Source organism: Prosopis cineraria, unplaced genomic scaffold (genome assembly GCF_029017545.1).
Source record: "Prosopis cineraria cultivar Desert tree isolate PC_DT_omini unplaced genomic scaffold, ASM2901754v1 PC10, whole genome shotgun sequence".
Taxonomy (NCBI): Eukaryota; Viridiplantae; Streptophyta; class Magnoliopsida; order Fabales; family Fabaceae; genus Prosopis; species Prosopis cineraria.
This window is the reverse complement of record NW_026555341.1, coordinates 9,909,423-9,921,403: the sequence shown is the minus strand read 5'-3', so window position 1 is coordinate 9,921,403 and position 11,981 is coordinate 9,909,423. Positions and strand designations below refer to the sequence as shown.

The 11,981-nt window shown below is 33.7% G+C and overlaps 1 pseudogene; it reads right to left on the bottom strand.

Moving 5' to 3' along the window:
• Window positions 1-2,255: 2,255 nt before the first annotated feature.
• LOC129322076 (ABC transporter B family member 2-like) lies at window positions 2,256-10,205 on the bottom strand (annotated as a pseudogene).
• Between the last annotated feature and the right edge of the window lie 1,776 nt (window positions 10,206-11,981).

Here is an 11,981-nt window from a genome sequence, read left to right as displayed (position 1 = left end):
ACCTGAATTTCAATCAAAAGTTAGAGTCAATCTTCTAATTTTTCATTTATTCGTTTACGATTCAGTACAATATCCATTTTCCTTGATCACGAACTTCGCCCCTTTATACTTGTACACTGAAAACTAATTCTATTTTGGAAAAATTTACCAACAAAATACTATATAAATTCTACCAAAGAAATTACTCCCTCTATCCCAAATTATAAAATCCTTTTAAATAAAATTACACATATCAATAAGTTCAATAAATACACTTTACAACCTTACTTTTGACAAAATATAAATTTTTAAAAATACCCTTCATTTAATACTCTATTTGTAAAGGAATATTAAAAAGAGAGAAAATATAAGAAGGGTAATATTGAAGACATCATTAATGAAATCTTACTTTTGTCAAAGTGTATTTTGAGATGTTAAATTTTTTAAAAATATCTTATAATTTGAGACGGATGTAGTATAATTTCTTAAGCTTAGCTGATGGGATACATACTCTCATTGTTTTCAAATATAATCTGTGTGGGGTTTCTGGCAAACGTGTATATGTTTATTGTGACAGATTCAAGGGGAAATTCATGGTGTGGAAACCAAAAAGTCAAATTAGAATGTAATTAATTTTTAATTAATATCTCATGTTTAATCATGAACATAGGCAAAGCTGCCAGGCACTGCATATAGTTTAGGGAGAATTTTAGTTAAGGACCATGGAAGAGAGTTAATTATTAGTGCGTCTCAAAAAATTTTAAAATTTTAATTCAATTTAGGAGAGAAAAGTTAAAATAATTTTAAGGGTGAAAATACCAAAATACCCTTCAATTGTCATGCAAAAGCATTAGTTGTTAATTTTTTTATTTCACTTTATTATATTTATTTAGTAGACAATCAACAACATCAGTTGTCAACTTATTAACTTTACTTATTAATTTACTAATATCAGTTGTAAATTATTAATTATTGATAAGTCAATTCATATTAGTAAATTAATAAGTGAAATAAAAAAATTGATAATTAATAATTTTGCATAACAAGTAAAGTGTATTTTAGTTTTTTCATCTTTAAAATTATTTTAACTTTTCTTCCTTAAACTAAACTAAAGTTTTAAAATTTTTTTTACACCCATAAGTAATTCTCTTTCGTGGCCCTTAACTGAAATTCTCCCTATAGTTTAGATGACTGCAGATTAGGCAATTGATTATATAACATATTTAAAAAAAGCCTTAGAATAACTATTAATTATCCAAAAAAAAAAAGCGAAAGAACAACCTCATGCAATGGCCTAATGAAACGTGATCGATCAGCTACAATGTATTGTCAACTACCATCTAAAAAATTATCAAATAATTAAGTTGAAGACGTTCAACCAATATATAAGATTAAAATAACTTATCACACTACATTAATTAAATCTATGCCTCAAATTCAAAGCTTTTTACTGTTGCTTTGTCAAAAATTTAGGTGAGTTTTAAGAGTGAACTGGATATTACATTCGAAACCGAAGCACATTCTTGTTTTCGGTTTCTTCGACCTGGAGAATCTATTCATGAATCTATTTGGATGAATGATTTTGAATATAGCGTAAAATCTCCAAGTACTAATTCACAAGATTCTAGCTTGCTTAGTTGCTTTTGAGAGAGAATTTCGTTTGAGCGGAGAATTTTTTGATGATAAACATGAGAGAACACATACTGCACTGCAATGTATATGCCTAAATGGCAAGGCGCTTCATCATAAGAAATGAAAAGTCTGGGTTGATGTTTATCTATATACTCTCATGTAATTTGATATTTGATATTGTCAGATAATGTGGTCATTGGATTAGTTTAAAATAAGGAATCTCAATTTACTTAATTGCCCAGTCCCATGAAGACCCCCTGTCATGTCATCCATGTCAGGATTAAGAAATGTAAAAAAAAAAAAAAAAAAAAAACACAGAGAGAGAGAGTGAGAGAGATTACTAGTTGTACATCTTTTTAAAGAAAAACCATATATAAAATTCAGACATGAAATATCTAACCACATAATGCATGCTCACCTGGACAGTTTTTACTTCCAGAAACACAATTTTAACCACACCTGGTACCATTTGCTCTGAATGTAGAGTGAAAATGAAGTCCTCTTCAATTAATCACCTTGTGAACTCAATTCCTCTTTTCTCCCATTTTATTTTACTATAACCACAGGTAATACAGAGAGGACGGGAGTGAAGAGCTGAACATAAATAGCCCTTTTGTATTTCTATACGTTATAACATCTATTTCCTACATACAGAGACAGACACCCATATTTATGAAAGCAAGGGAGGACAACAAATAATACAAAACTACAATAAAGCTTATGAAGGTCATTCTGTTATGTGTTTGAATATGTTATTTTCGCTGGTGTTGTTGAAGGTTGACTAATTTAAAATATGCTCCATTTTTGTTCTCTATAAGACTTGAATGGGTCCCTTGCTCTATTATCTTCCCGTTCTGCAAAACTGAGATTTGATCTGCATTTCTTATTGTGGATAGCCTGTGTGCCACCATAACTGTTGTCCTGTTCTGCATCAATCTGTCCAGGGCTTACTGCACTACACGCTCAGATTCCACATCAAGTGCACTAGTGGCTTCATCTAGTAGCAAGATTTCCGGGTTCTTTAAAACAGCTCTGGCTATGGCTACCCTTTGTCGCTGGCCCCCGGAGAGTTGTACACCTCGTTCACCCACTTTGGTAGCGTAGCCATCAGGAAGAGAACTGATGAAACTGTGAGCACTAGCAAGCTTAGCTGCTTCAACTACCTCTGAGTCAGAAGCCCCTTCCTTTCCATATAGAATGTTTTCATAAATTGATGCTGCAAAAAGTGCGGGTTCTTGTTGCACAAGACCAATATGCTTCCTCAGAGACTTCAAATGGAGTCTCCTAATGTCTTTTCCTGCCAGAATGTGATATATTATTCAATCTAGATTGCAAATGAAATTTTTCAGTGAACCCAGTCAACAAAAAATTGATAGACCTACTTCATTACAAATGAACAGATAAAAATATTGCAAGGAGATTCCACACACACACACACACACAATGCTCATATAGTTTACTATTTTTTTATTTTTTTTATTTTTTGGCCAGCCCATAGTCTAACAAGGAATTTCTGAGAAAGAAATATTATTTTTAAAAAATGCATCAACATTTCGACCACCAACAATGTAGTCACGTGTTTTCTCTTGATTGATAGGATACAATCGTGCATGCAAATGCTTGATGGGCCTCGGCCATTTTACTTTGCGTGTTTTAACTCCCTCGCTTTTTCTTATTTTAATTTTTTCCTTCCCTATTGGTAATGGATTAAGAATCAATAAAGCCGAGCTTTCCAAAGATCTTACCATCAACCATCACTCTCCCAGACGATGGATCATAAAATCTTAGTATAAGGGAGATGACAGAGCTTTTACCAGAACCACTTTGCCTCATTAAAGCAACACTCTTGCCTGAAAGCACTTTCAGATTAAAATCTTTAAAAATCACTACATCAGGCCTTGAAGGATAGCTGAAATGGATGCTTTTTAGCTCAATTGGTCCCTCCACCGTTTTTAGCTCTTCTCCAACATCGGCCACGATTCCTGACTTTCTATCCATCACTTCAAAAACGGATGCAACCATTTGGTTCCCTTTCAAAAGGTCTGGGGCCAGCGCCAAAGTCTCCCCCATGCCCAATGCAGTTACAATTAGAACCATAAATGACTTCATGACTGATTTGAAGCTGGCCAGCTCCTTTTCCATCAAAACAGAACCATACGTGATGAAAATGTAAGTTAACTCTCAGCACAAAAGTAACCACCATTAAGTAGTTCATCCTGCAACATAGTGATGAAAGAATGATGCCAAAGTATATACCACAAGGCAAGGCCATAAGAAGAGTAAATGAAGAACTGTTAAATGCCATAGAATATGCCAGCAATTTGTCCCCGTTTAAATGAAAGCTTAGAAGGGCCAACAAGCTCATTAGCATAAAGTTCTAGGACCTTTTCTTCAGAACAAAATGCAGCTACAGTGCGTATGTTACTAACAGCTTCTCCAGCCAGCATGTTGGCTTTCAGATAAGCTGTGTTCAAGTTGCCACCATAGCCTTTCATGAAAAGTTTCTGAAATAATGGGAGAAAGTTATTAAGACTCGAACACGTGTGCTAGTTTCTTCTGATACAAGCTTGAAAGCTGAGTACAAGAGAAAACCTCACTGATATGACCACTAATGATCAAAGGGTATGCGGCCAAGACAACTAGTGTTATCCTCCAGTTCAACGTGAACGCAATAATAAATGAAGCAACAACCAGACCAACATTTTGTAAGAGAATTGTAGACCGATCAACAACTATAGTTCACAATAAAGTTGCATTTGTCTCGAAACGTGAAGATAGCATTGAACTTGTGTTGTTTGTATCATCAAACCAGCCAATTTCATTTTTCAAAATAGCTGCAGCCAGAGAAATAGATGGAGTTAGGTGAAATAGAAAGGTTGTCAAATCTGAATCCACGACAGTTGCATTGAGTTTATGGCTTGAATTTTACAGAAAAAGATGAATTCATCATTAAGTTTGATCATGAGCATTGTTCAAGCCGAGCCTTAAGATATGTAAAACATCAGAATGGTTTACAAAGCATTTGAGCAAATTTTTTACTACAATCAAATGCTGAGTAAAATCACAAGGAAGATGAAAGGAAGCATTTCAAATTAAGACAAGCTGACAATTGAAGAGACAAATAATCATCAAGCAATTACATTACCAGAAAATATCATTTCTCGCACACAAAGAGTAAGTCGCTCGCCTATGATTCCAAAAGAAAGATGTTCAATGGCATGGACAATAACAGTCACGATTGCTGCCCCACAGAATAGAAAAGCTATTTTTCTAACTTCATGACATGTCGTATCCCAGTCCATATAGTATGATACAAGAGCATCAGAGATTCCAAGAGCAAAAAGTGGCATTTGAGCCCCTGCAATAAATGCACAAAAGGTGCCAAAAACCCCATAAAACCAGTCATCTGCAATCATTGAATACAGTCTTTTCAAAGAAACATGACTTGACTTGGCTTCACTTTTCACTTCATCAGCACAAACATGGCCTGAAGATTCTTTATCTGACTGAAAACTGCTGCTAAAGCTGGCTGTTGTGTGGGACAATTCTCTTGAGTATGTCATGCTACAAGGAACAGTAGTTTTTATATAATAACTTGGATACTAGTGGATTTGCAACTGTAATAGCCTATGTAGAAAGTGACAGAAGAGACTGTCTATGAATTCCTAAGAGCTAAAGCTTGTGGGATCAATTGATTCTTGTCACAAATAAGCACAACATTAAGCCAATAACCTTTCAACAATGCCGATATGTCATAGTTCAAATGTTTAATCATGTTGACAAGATAAAGATATATCAATTAATGGTAGATGCAAACTTTTTAAGTACCTTGGCAGCTGTGTCATGCTAGGGGTGGGACCCTCTGGCTGGTGGTTTTGCAAAGAAGCCTTCTCCTGAAGTTGAACTAGAGATGCATATGTGCTACTTGGGTTAGAAATGAGCTCCTCATGGTTACCGATTTCCACAATTGTCCCTCCCTGAACAACAGCAATCATATCCACATTCTTAATTGTAGAAAGCCTGTGCGCCGCTATGAAAGTTGTTCTACCAATCATGACACAATCAAGAGCTTCCTGTACACTCTTATCAGATTCCGCATCCAGAGCACTGGTAGCTTCATCCAACAAAAGGATTGATGGGTTCTTCACAATGGCTCGAGATATTGCAATCCTTTGTTTTTGTCCACCTGAAAGCTGTATCCCTCTCTCACCAACCTGCCAAATACACTTGTTCCTTTGTATTACATCTTGAAGTAACACATCAATCAAGTTTTACAATTTTAGAGTCATAAATACCATTTTTGAGCCTTGTTTAACAATTTAAACATTTCATGCACTTATCACAAACAAAGTATAGTTTTGATTAGTGATTTAAAAATTGGACCGAACTGAATGGTCAAACCGGTCGAACTGTCGACCAGTCAGGTTAATGGTTTAGTCAAACCAAAAAAATTGTTTGGAGAATTGGGCCAGATTGGGCCACTTTGAACTGACGGTCGGACCAAGAACTGAAATCAAGCCAGGAACTAGTTTCGGTTTTCAAAAACCAGACTGTTCAAAAATGCCTCTTTTTTAATCAAATTTTTCTTAGAAAATGACCAATTTTTTTGATCATTTGATGTTATATTGTATCATGTGACTTATTAAGTCATTAAAACTTAAAATATTTAGTTTTATTTTTAAGTTAAGTAGTAATTTCGTATTTATTTCTCATATTTAAATTATGATATATATATATATAATTTTTTATTTAATTATTATGTCACTGGTTCAACCAATGGTCCAATCTGGTTGAACCGTACGAACCATGAACCGCTAACCTTTCCGGTTCAATATTCGGTCCGGTTTTGAAAACATTAGTTTTAATATTTATTTGTACGTACAAGTTTGCACCCAGCAATTTCTTTCATGAAACTGAAATCTTAATTGGTTGGAATTTCCTCAAATAGATGTTATAGCCAATAAATGGAAACCTTAAATCTTTTATAATCCCAGTATGATTTTCAAATTACAATCAAAGATTCCTTTAGTTCCCTATTCCTTCAAGGCTACATGCTTTGAAAGAAAAAAATGCTAATGATAGATAGGCACCAAGAACCATGCCATGGGGCATTCCATTATATGCAAAGAAAAAAATTTCTGACGTTATTTAACATTAAAATGTTAAGGAAGTACAGATTGTATCATCAATCTTACCTGAGTTTCCAATCTTTCAGGAAGATTGTTAATGAAAGACTCAGCATCTGAAAGCTTCACAGCATGTGTAAGGTCTTCAAGAGTGGCATCATGTTTTCCATACATTATATTTTCTCTGATGCTTGTGGTAAAAAGGGCAGGTTCTTGATTGACCAGCCCAATTTGACTTCTTAGCCACTTAAGATCGAGTTCCCTGATATCATTTCCATCTACTAGTATTTGTCCAGAAAGGGGCTCGTAGAAGCGCTCAATCAGGGATATAACGGTGCTCTTTCCTGACCCACTGCCTCCTACTAAGGCTACAATTTTTGCAGGTGGAATGTCAAGATCGAGTTTGTTGAAAATAACTACATCAGGACGAGATGGATAACTGAAACAGACATCTTTAAATTGGATATGACCATCCAATTTACTTGATTTGCCACCAGTTTTTGAGCTGATTTTACTCACAGTTTCCCTCTCAATCATCTCAAAAATGGGATAGGCTGCTGCCTTAGCTCGGATAAATGCGGATATGTCTGGTGCTGCCTGTCCAAGTGACCTGAGAAGCAAAATCATGGCCTTCAGACATCTTACCTTATGATAATGATATCTATACACAAGAATTCAACCTAATTTAACAGCTACATAACGTGTTGAAGCTATTTCAAGGACTTTGTAATGGTAGGAACTGTCTGAACCTCTCGTTACAACTAACTCAGACATAATGTCAATTATAAGTTCGGTAAATTAATAGTTGCAGGATTATTGTTAGGAATATATTGATGAAAGAAAATATATAATGAATTATGCTCTTAACAAGCAAACAATGCATAATGTAATAAGAAGGAGGTCCTGCATTAGTTAATAATGGAAGGATTAACGCATCATTAAAAGCCGAACCAGTGGAATAATATAGATGAATTATTTCAAGAACTACTTGCTACATTTTCAGTTGCAAATTGAGGGTATCCTTAGCTCAACTGCAATGAGCCTTGGTTGCAAATAACTCATCAAGATTTTGATAAATATAACAAAAAGATTTATTTAGTCAAAAACATAACAAACGGTATTGCTGCATGATTTATATAAAATAATTACTGCTTTGCTCTATTGAATAACGTCGAGCATTTCAAAAACCCTGGCAGGATGAGCTAGACCAGAATAGTACTTGAGAGAAAATTAAAGTATTTAAAGGTGTTTAAGAAGAAACTATGATGTTTTGGGGAGCCAAATCTATAGCTAAAAAAGGGTACAGTAAGAAAGAAAGTCCGAAGTTTCATCATAGAAGGTAGCTCCACCTATGTTGGTTGTGTAAACAAAGAATGGTATGTATACTTAGGCAAAAAAGTAACTCATCCTATCATTAAGAAGTATTATCTACTAGATTATCATGCACATTAGAAGAGAACGAGATGGTTGGGTCCCTGCAAAAATGCTTACAGGCCAGAGATAACAACATTGAGCATGGTAGTGAAAGACTTGCCCCCATTGGCGATTTTCTTGTGAACAACAACACTAGTGAACCAAACAAGCAGTGCCCATGACAGAAACAGGACACAATGCAGGGAGCCTAGTCCAAGACCCTTTGCTAAACCTGCTTTCCGGCCATGTTTGTAAGTATTCACGAGAGCCGCTTTGTATGATCTCACGGCTCTTTCTTCTCCCGCAAATGCCTGAACCGTTCTGACATTACCTATCACCTGAAACCCAAAAAAAAAAAAAACAGTGAATTAAAGTATCAAACTGTCGCGACTCTCTGTCCCAAAAGAAGCTATCTAGTAATGAGATACGTAATTTTGTGAAGCGTCATGAGAATCTACCTCTTCGGCGATTTCACCGGCCCTAACGTAGGCCTTTCGGACCTGGGCAATAAGGCCGACGGTGACGTAAGCATAAAGACCTCCGGCGAGGGCAATCAAGGGAAAATCGAAAGTGTGACTAGACTGATCTGCCATATTCTGACAAACCCAATGGTAAATCCCGATACGAATCGGCTTATCTAATGCAAGAAATTTCCCACCTGCCACAGAAACAACGCACAACTTTGAGGTTTCTTTTACCCGCCTTTTTCATGGCAGTTATTATTAACATCCAAAGAGAGAACGAGACTAGTCTGTGCGAAGCGGCTTCTGATAAAATTCTCAATATTGCACATAGTCCCACAAATTAATAAAAATTAATAATTTAGCCTTTTAAATTTTTTGTTGATTAATTTAGTTTTATTTTTTAAAAAATAGATTATTTTAATTTTGAATCTTACTTAAATGAAATTGATTAATAATACGGAAAGTTTCAAGAATAACTTAATGAGGAAAAACAAAACTTTAGGACTAAGTTGATAATAACAAGGTAGTTTATTGATCACAAATGTTAAGAGGAACCTGAAAGAAAGAACTCAATGGTTTGATTGCTCAATTGTTCTGCAACATTATTGATTATTCTTAGGCTTAAGCTCACGACAAAGTGATATTTTTATTTTTAGTTTTTTGATGAAAAAGTGATATTTTTATGTCAGAAACACTTGAATATGCAAAATTTATATTTCGGAAATTGCTTGTACTACGTATCAGAATTAAACCGTTCGGTGAAGTTTGTCAATTTAACTGCGAAGCCATATGTTCCAGTACTTCGCTGGAAATTGCAGAAATGACCTCCCCAGTTGATGCTTCTGTATCAAATAGACTTATGTCCTGATTCAACATTGATCTCAAATAAGCCATTCTCATCTTCGCTGTTTGTCGTTCCCCAGTGTGCATCCAACATGCCACCTCTATGTATATGCACACACATACCCAAATAATAATTAAATTAAACAAAACCAATGAGATGATCAACTAATCAACAATGATGTTCAAAAGGGTTATTAATTTAACCTCAAATATTAATTAAGTTCGTTTACCTGTCCAAGACGAAAACAAGATTGCTGTACTCAGATATACAAAGTCCAACGAATACTGCAAAATTCCCAGTAATCGTCAAAACTTAATATATATATATATATATATATATAGTAAATCCTCAATGTACCCTTTCTTGTGAACTTTATATATATAGAGTGTTAGCTATAGTTAGTATCTTAATAAGAAATTAGCTAGGGAAGAAGACAATGAAAATAGTGCTTTCAAAGAATATTAAAACCTTGGCAACTCGGTGAGAAGCTTCTTGGGGAAAAAGGTAAGCCAAACCTATGACATTGATCAACTTTCCAAAGAAGATGAAGAAAACAGGTACAGAAGCGCCATGAACACATGCACCGACAGATCCGATGGTCATTAACACGTAATCATAGGAGTCAGCGAAAGAGAACAACTTCAACAGGGGAACTTTTCTCTCCTTTTTCCCCACTTCCTGCTTCTTTCCCTGTGGAGAGACGCCGCCGGAGAATGTGCTCCGGTCTGACATTTCTTTGGCCTGAGAATGGAAATTTTGATGGAGGTGTAGAGCAGTACTAGAAGTGATCTTGATGAGCCGGTGAAGAAGACGAGTGGCTTAATTTTAGTTAATGGTCTGAAGTTAATAGTGTGTCAGGTGGACGAGTCACATGCCTGAGGTGGACGAGTCACAATGAGTTTGAAAAAGAAGATGGGTTGTATTTATTAAACAAAAAGAGATGCAAGCACACGAGGCATCCAAGTTTGATTGCGCTGTTATGAATCCAATTTTAATTTGGGAGAATGGCACCCAAGGTTCCATATCAAATAAATTAGCATCTATGTTGGATAAATTCTGAATTTATTCTGTAAAATTGAAGATCTCATATGCAAATATATTTTTTGATAAAAAAACTCATTTGCTCTCGTTTAAAAAAAAAAATTATCTATCATGTATAGAATATTGTATTATTAATGTGTGAACCTTATCATGTTATATATGGATATAAAAACTTGTACATTATTATTTGATTAAATCACACAGCTTGTGTATAATTATCAAATGTGTTGTTAATGTATGCTTATCATATTATATGCGGACACTATGTTGTTCATACACCTCAAAAACTTATACATTATTATTTAACTAAATCCCATGGACCATGTATACTAAACACATATTATATTGTTAATATATGGACATTTTATTATAAATACACTTGAAACATGTTAGCATATAAGGTCTGTGGACTTGCAAAATAGATTCAAAATGAATTAGGCCTTCGGTACAAATTTTTTTGATTTAGGATGCCTCAGGTGCCATTCTCCCTTTTAATTTTGCAAATTCTTCAGGTTTTTTTTAAGTAGAATAAGGAGAAAAAACATATACTCCTTCCATTAAAAAATATATAGCATTTTTAATCAAATATCATCTTCTAATAAAGTAGTTATATACTTTTAAAATAATCTCATCTTTTTATATTTACCCATATTAAATACTTTACAATAAATATGAAGTCATTTATCAATAGGAACACTTTTGAAAAAAAACAATAGTTATAACTCGAAAGATTAAAAATATCTTACATTTTTTAATATTTAACTCCTTAAAAAATACCTTACATTTTTTAACGAAGAGAGTAACTATTTTTTTATCAAGAGATGCCAATTAAGTTATAAATTTAATGATAATTTTCAACAATTTTCATGAAAAATGGATTACAAATAACGATTTAGACAAAAATATTTAAATTACAGGGCATGCATTTAATTAAGTTATATAAATCACTTCATTGATTCACAATTAAAACTCTTACATTTATAATTATATATTTACAACTCATCATTTTTTTTCTATAATATGATTGTGATTCAATTTACCTTTTAATTGTCATATTTTTTTTATTGTATACATGTGTTTTTATATTAAAGACAATTATATTTGAGACATTATCAAACATTAAATATAAGTACCTTTTTTATAAGATATTTAAATATTAGCTCACTGTATTATAAAAAATTAACTTATTTTACTAGAATCAACCTATTAGAATGACTACACTAATATAATTCATTTAATAAGCGTATCATGTAGTATAACAATGCTTTCATATTAGATCGCAAATCAATTAATAATGGCTGTTATGAATTTTTGGAAGTGACGTTTGAGTATTGATGAGAATGGAATTTTAAACTATAAAGGAATTTTTTTTATTTTACCTTAAAATCTTGTTTTTTCTACAAGGGAATATGATGAATAGGTTGGTTTGATACATTTAAAACACACACACACACATAGCTTTAAGTTTAGCATTTTCTTTGA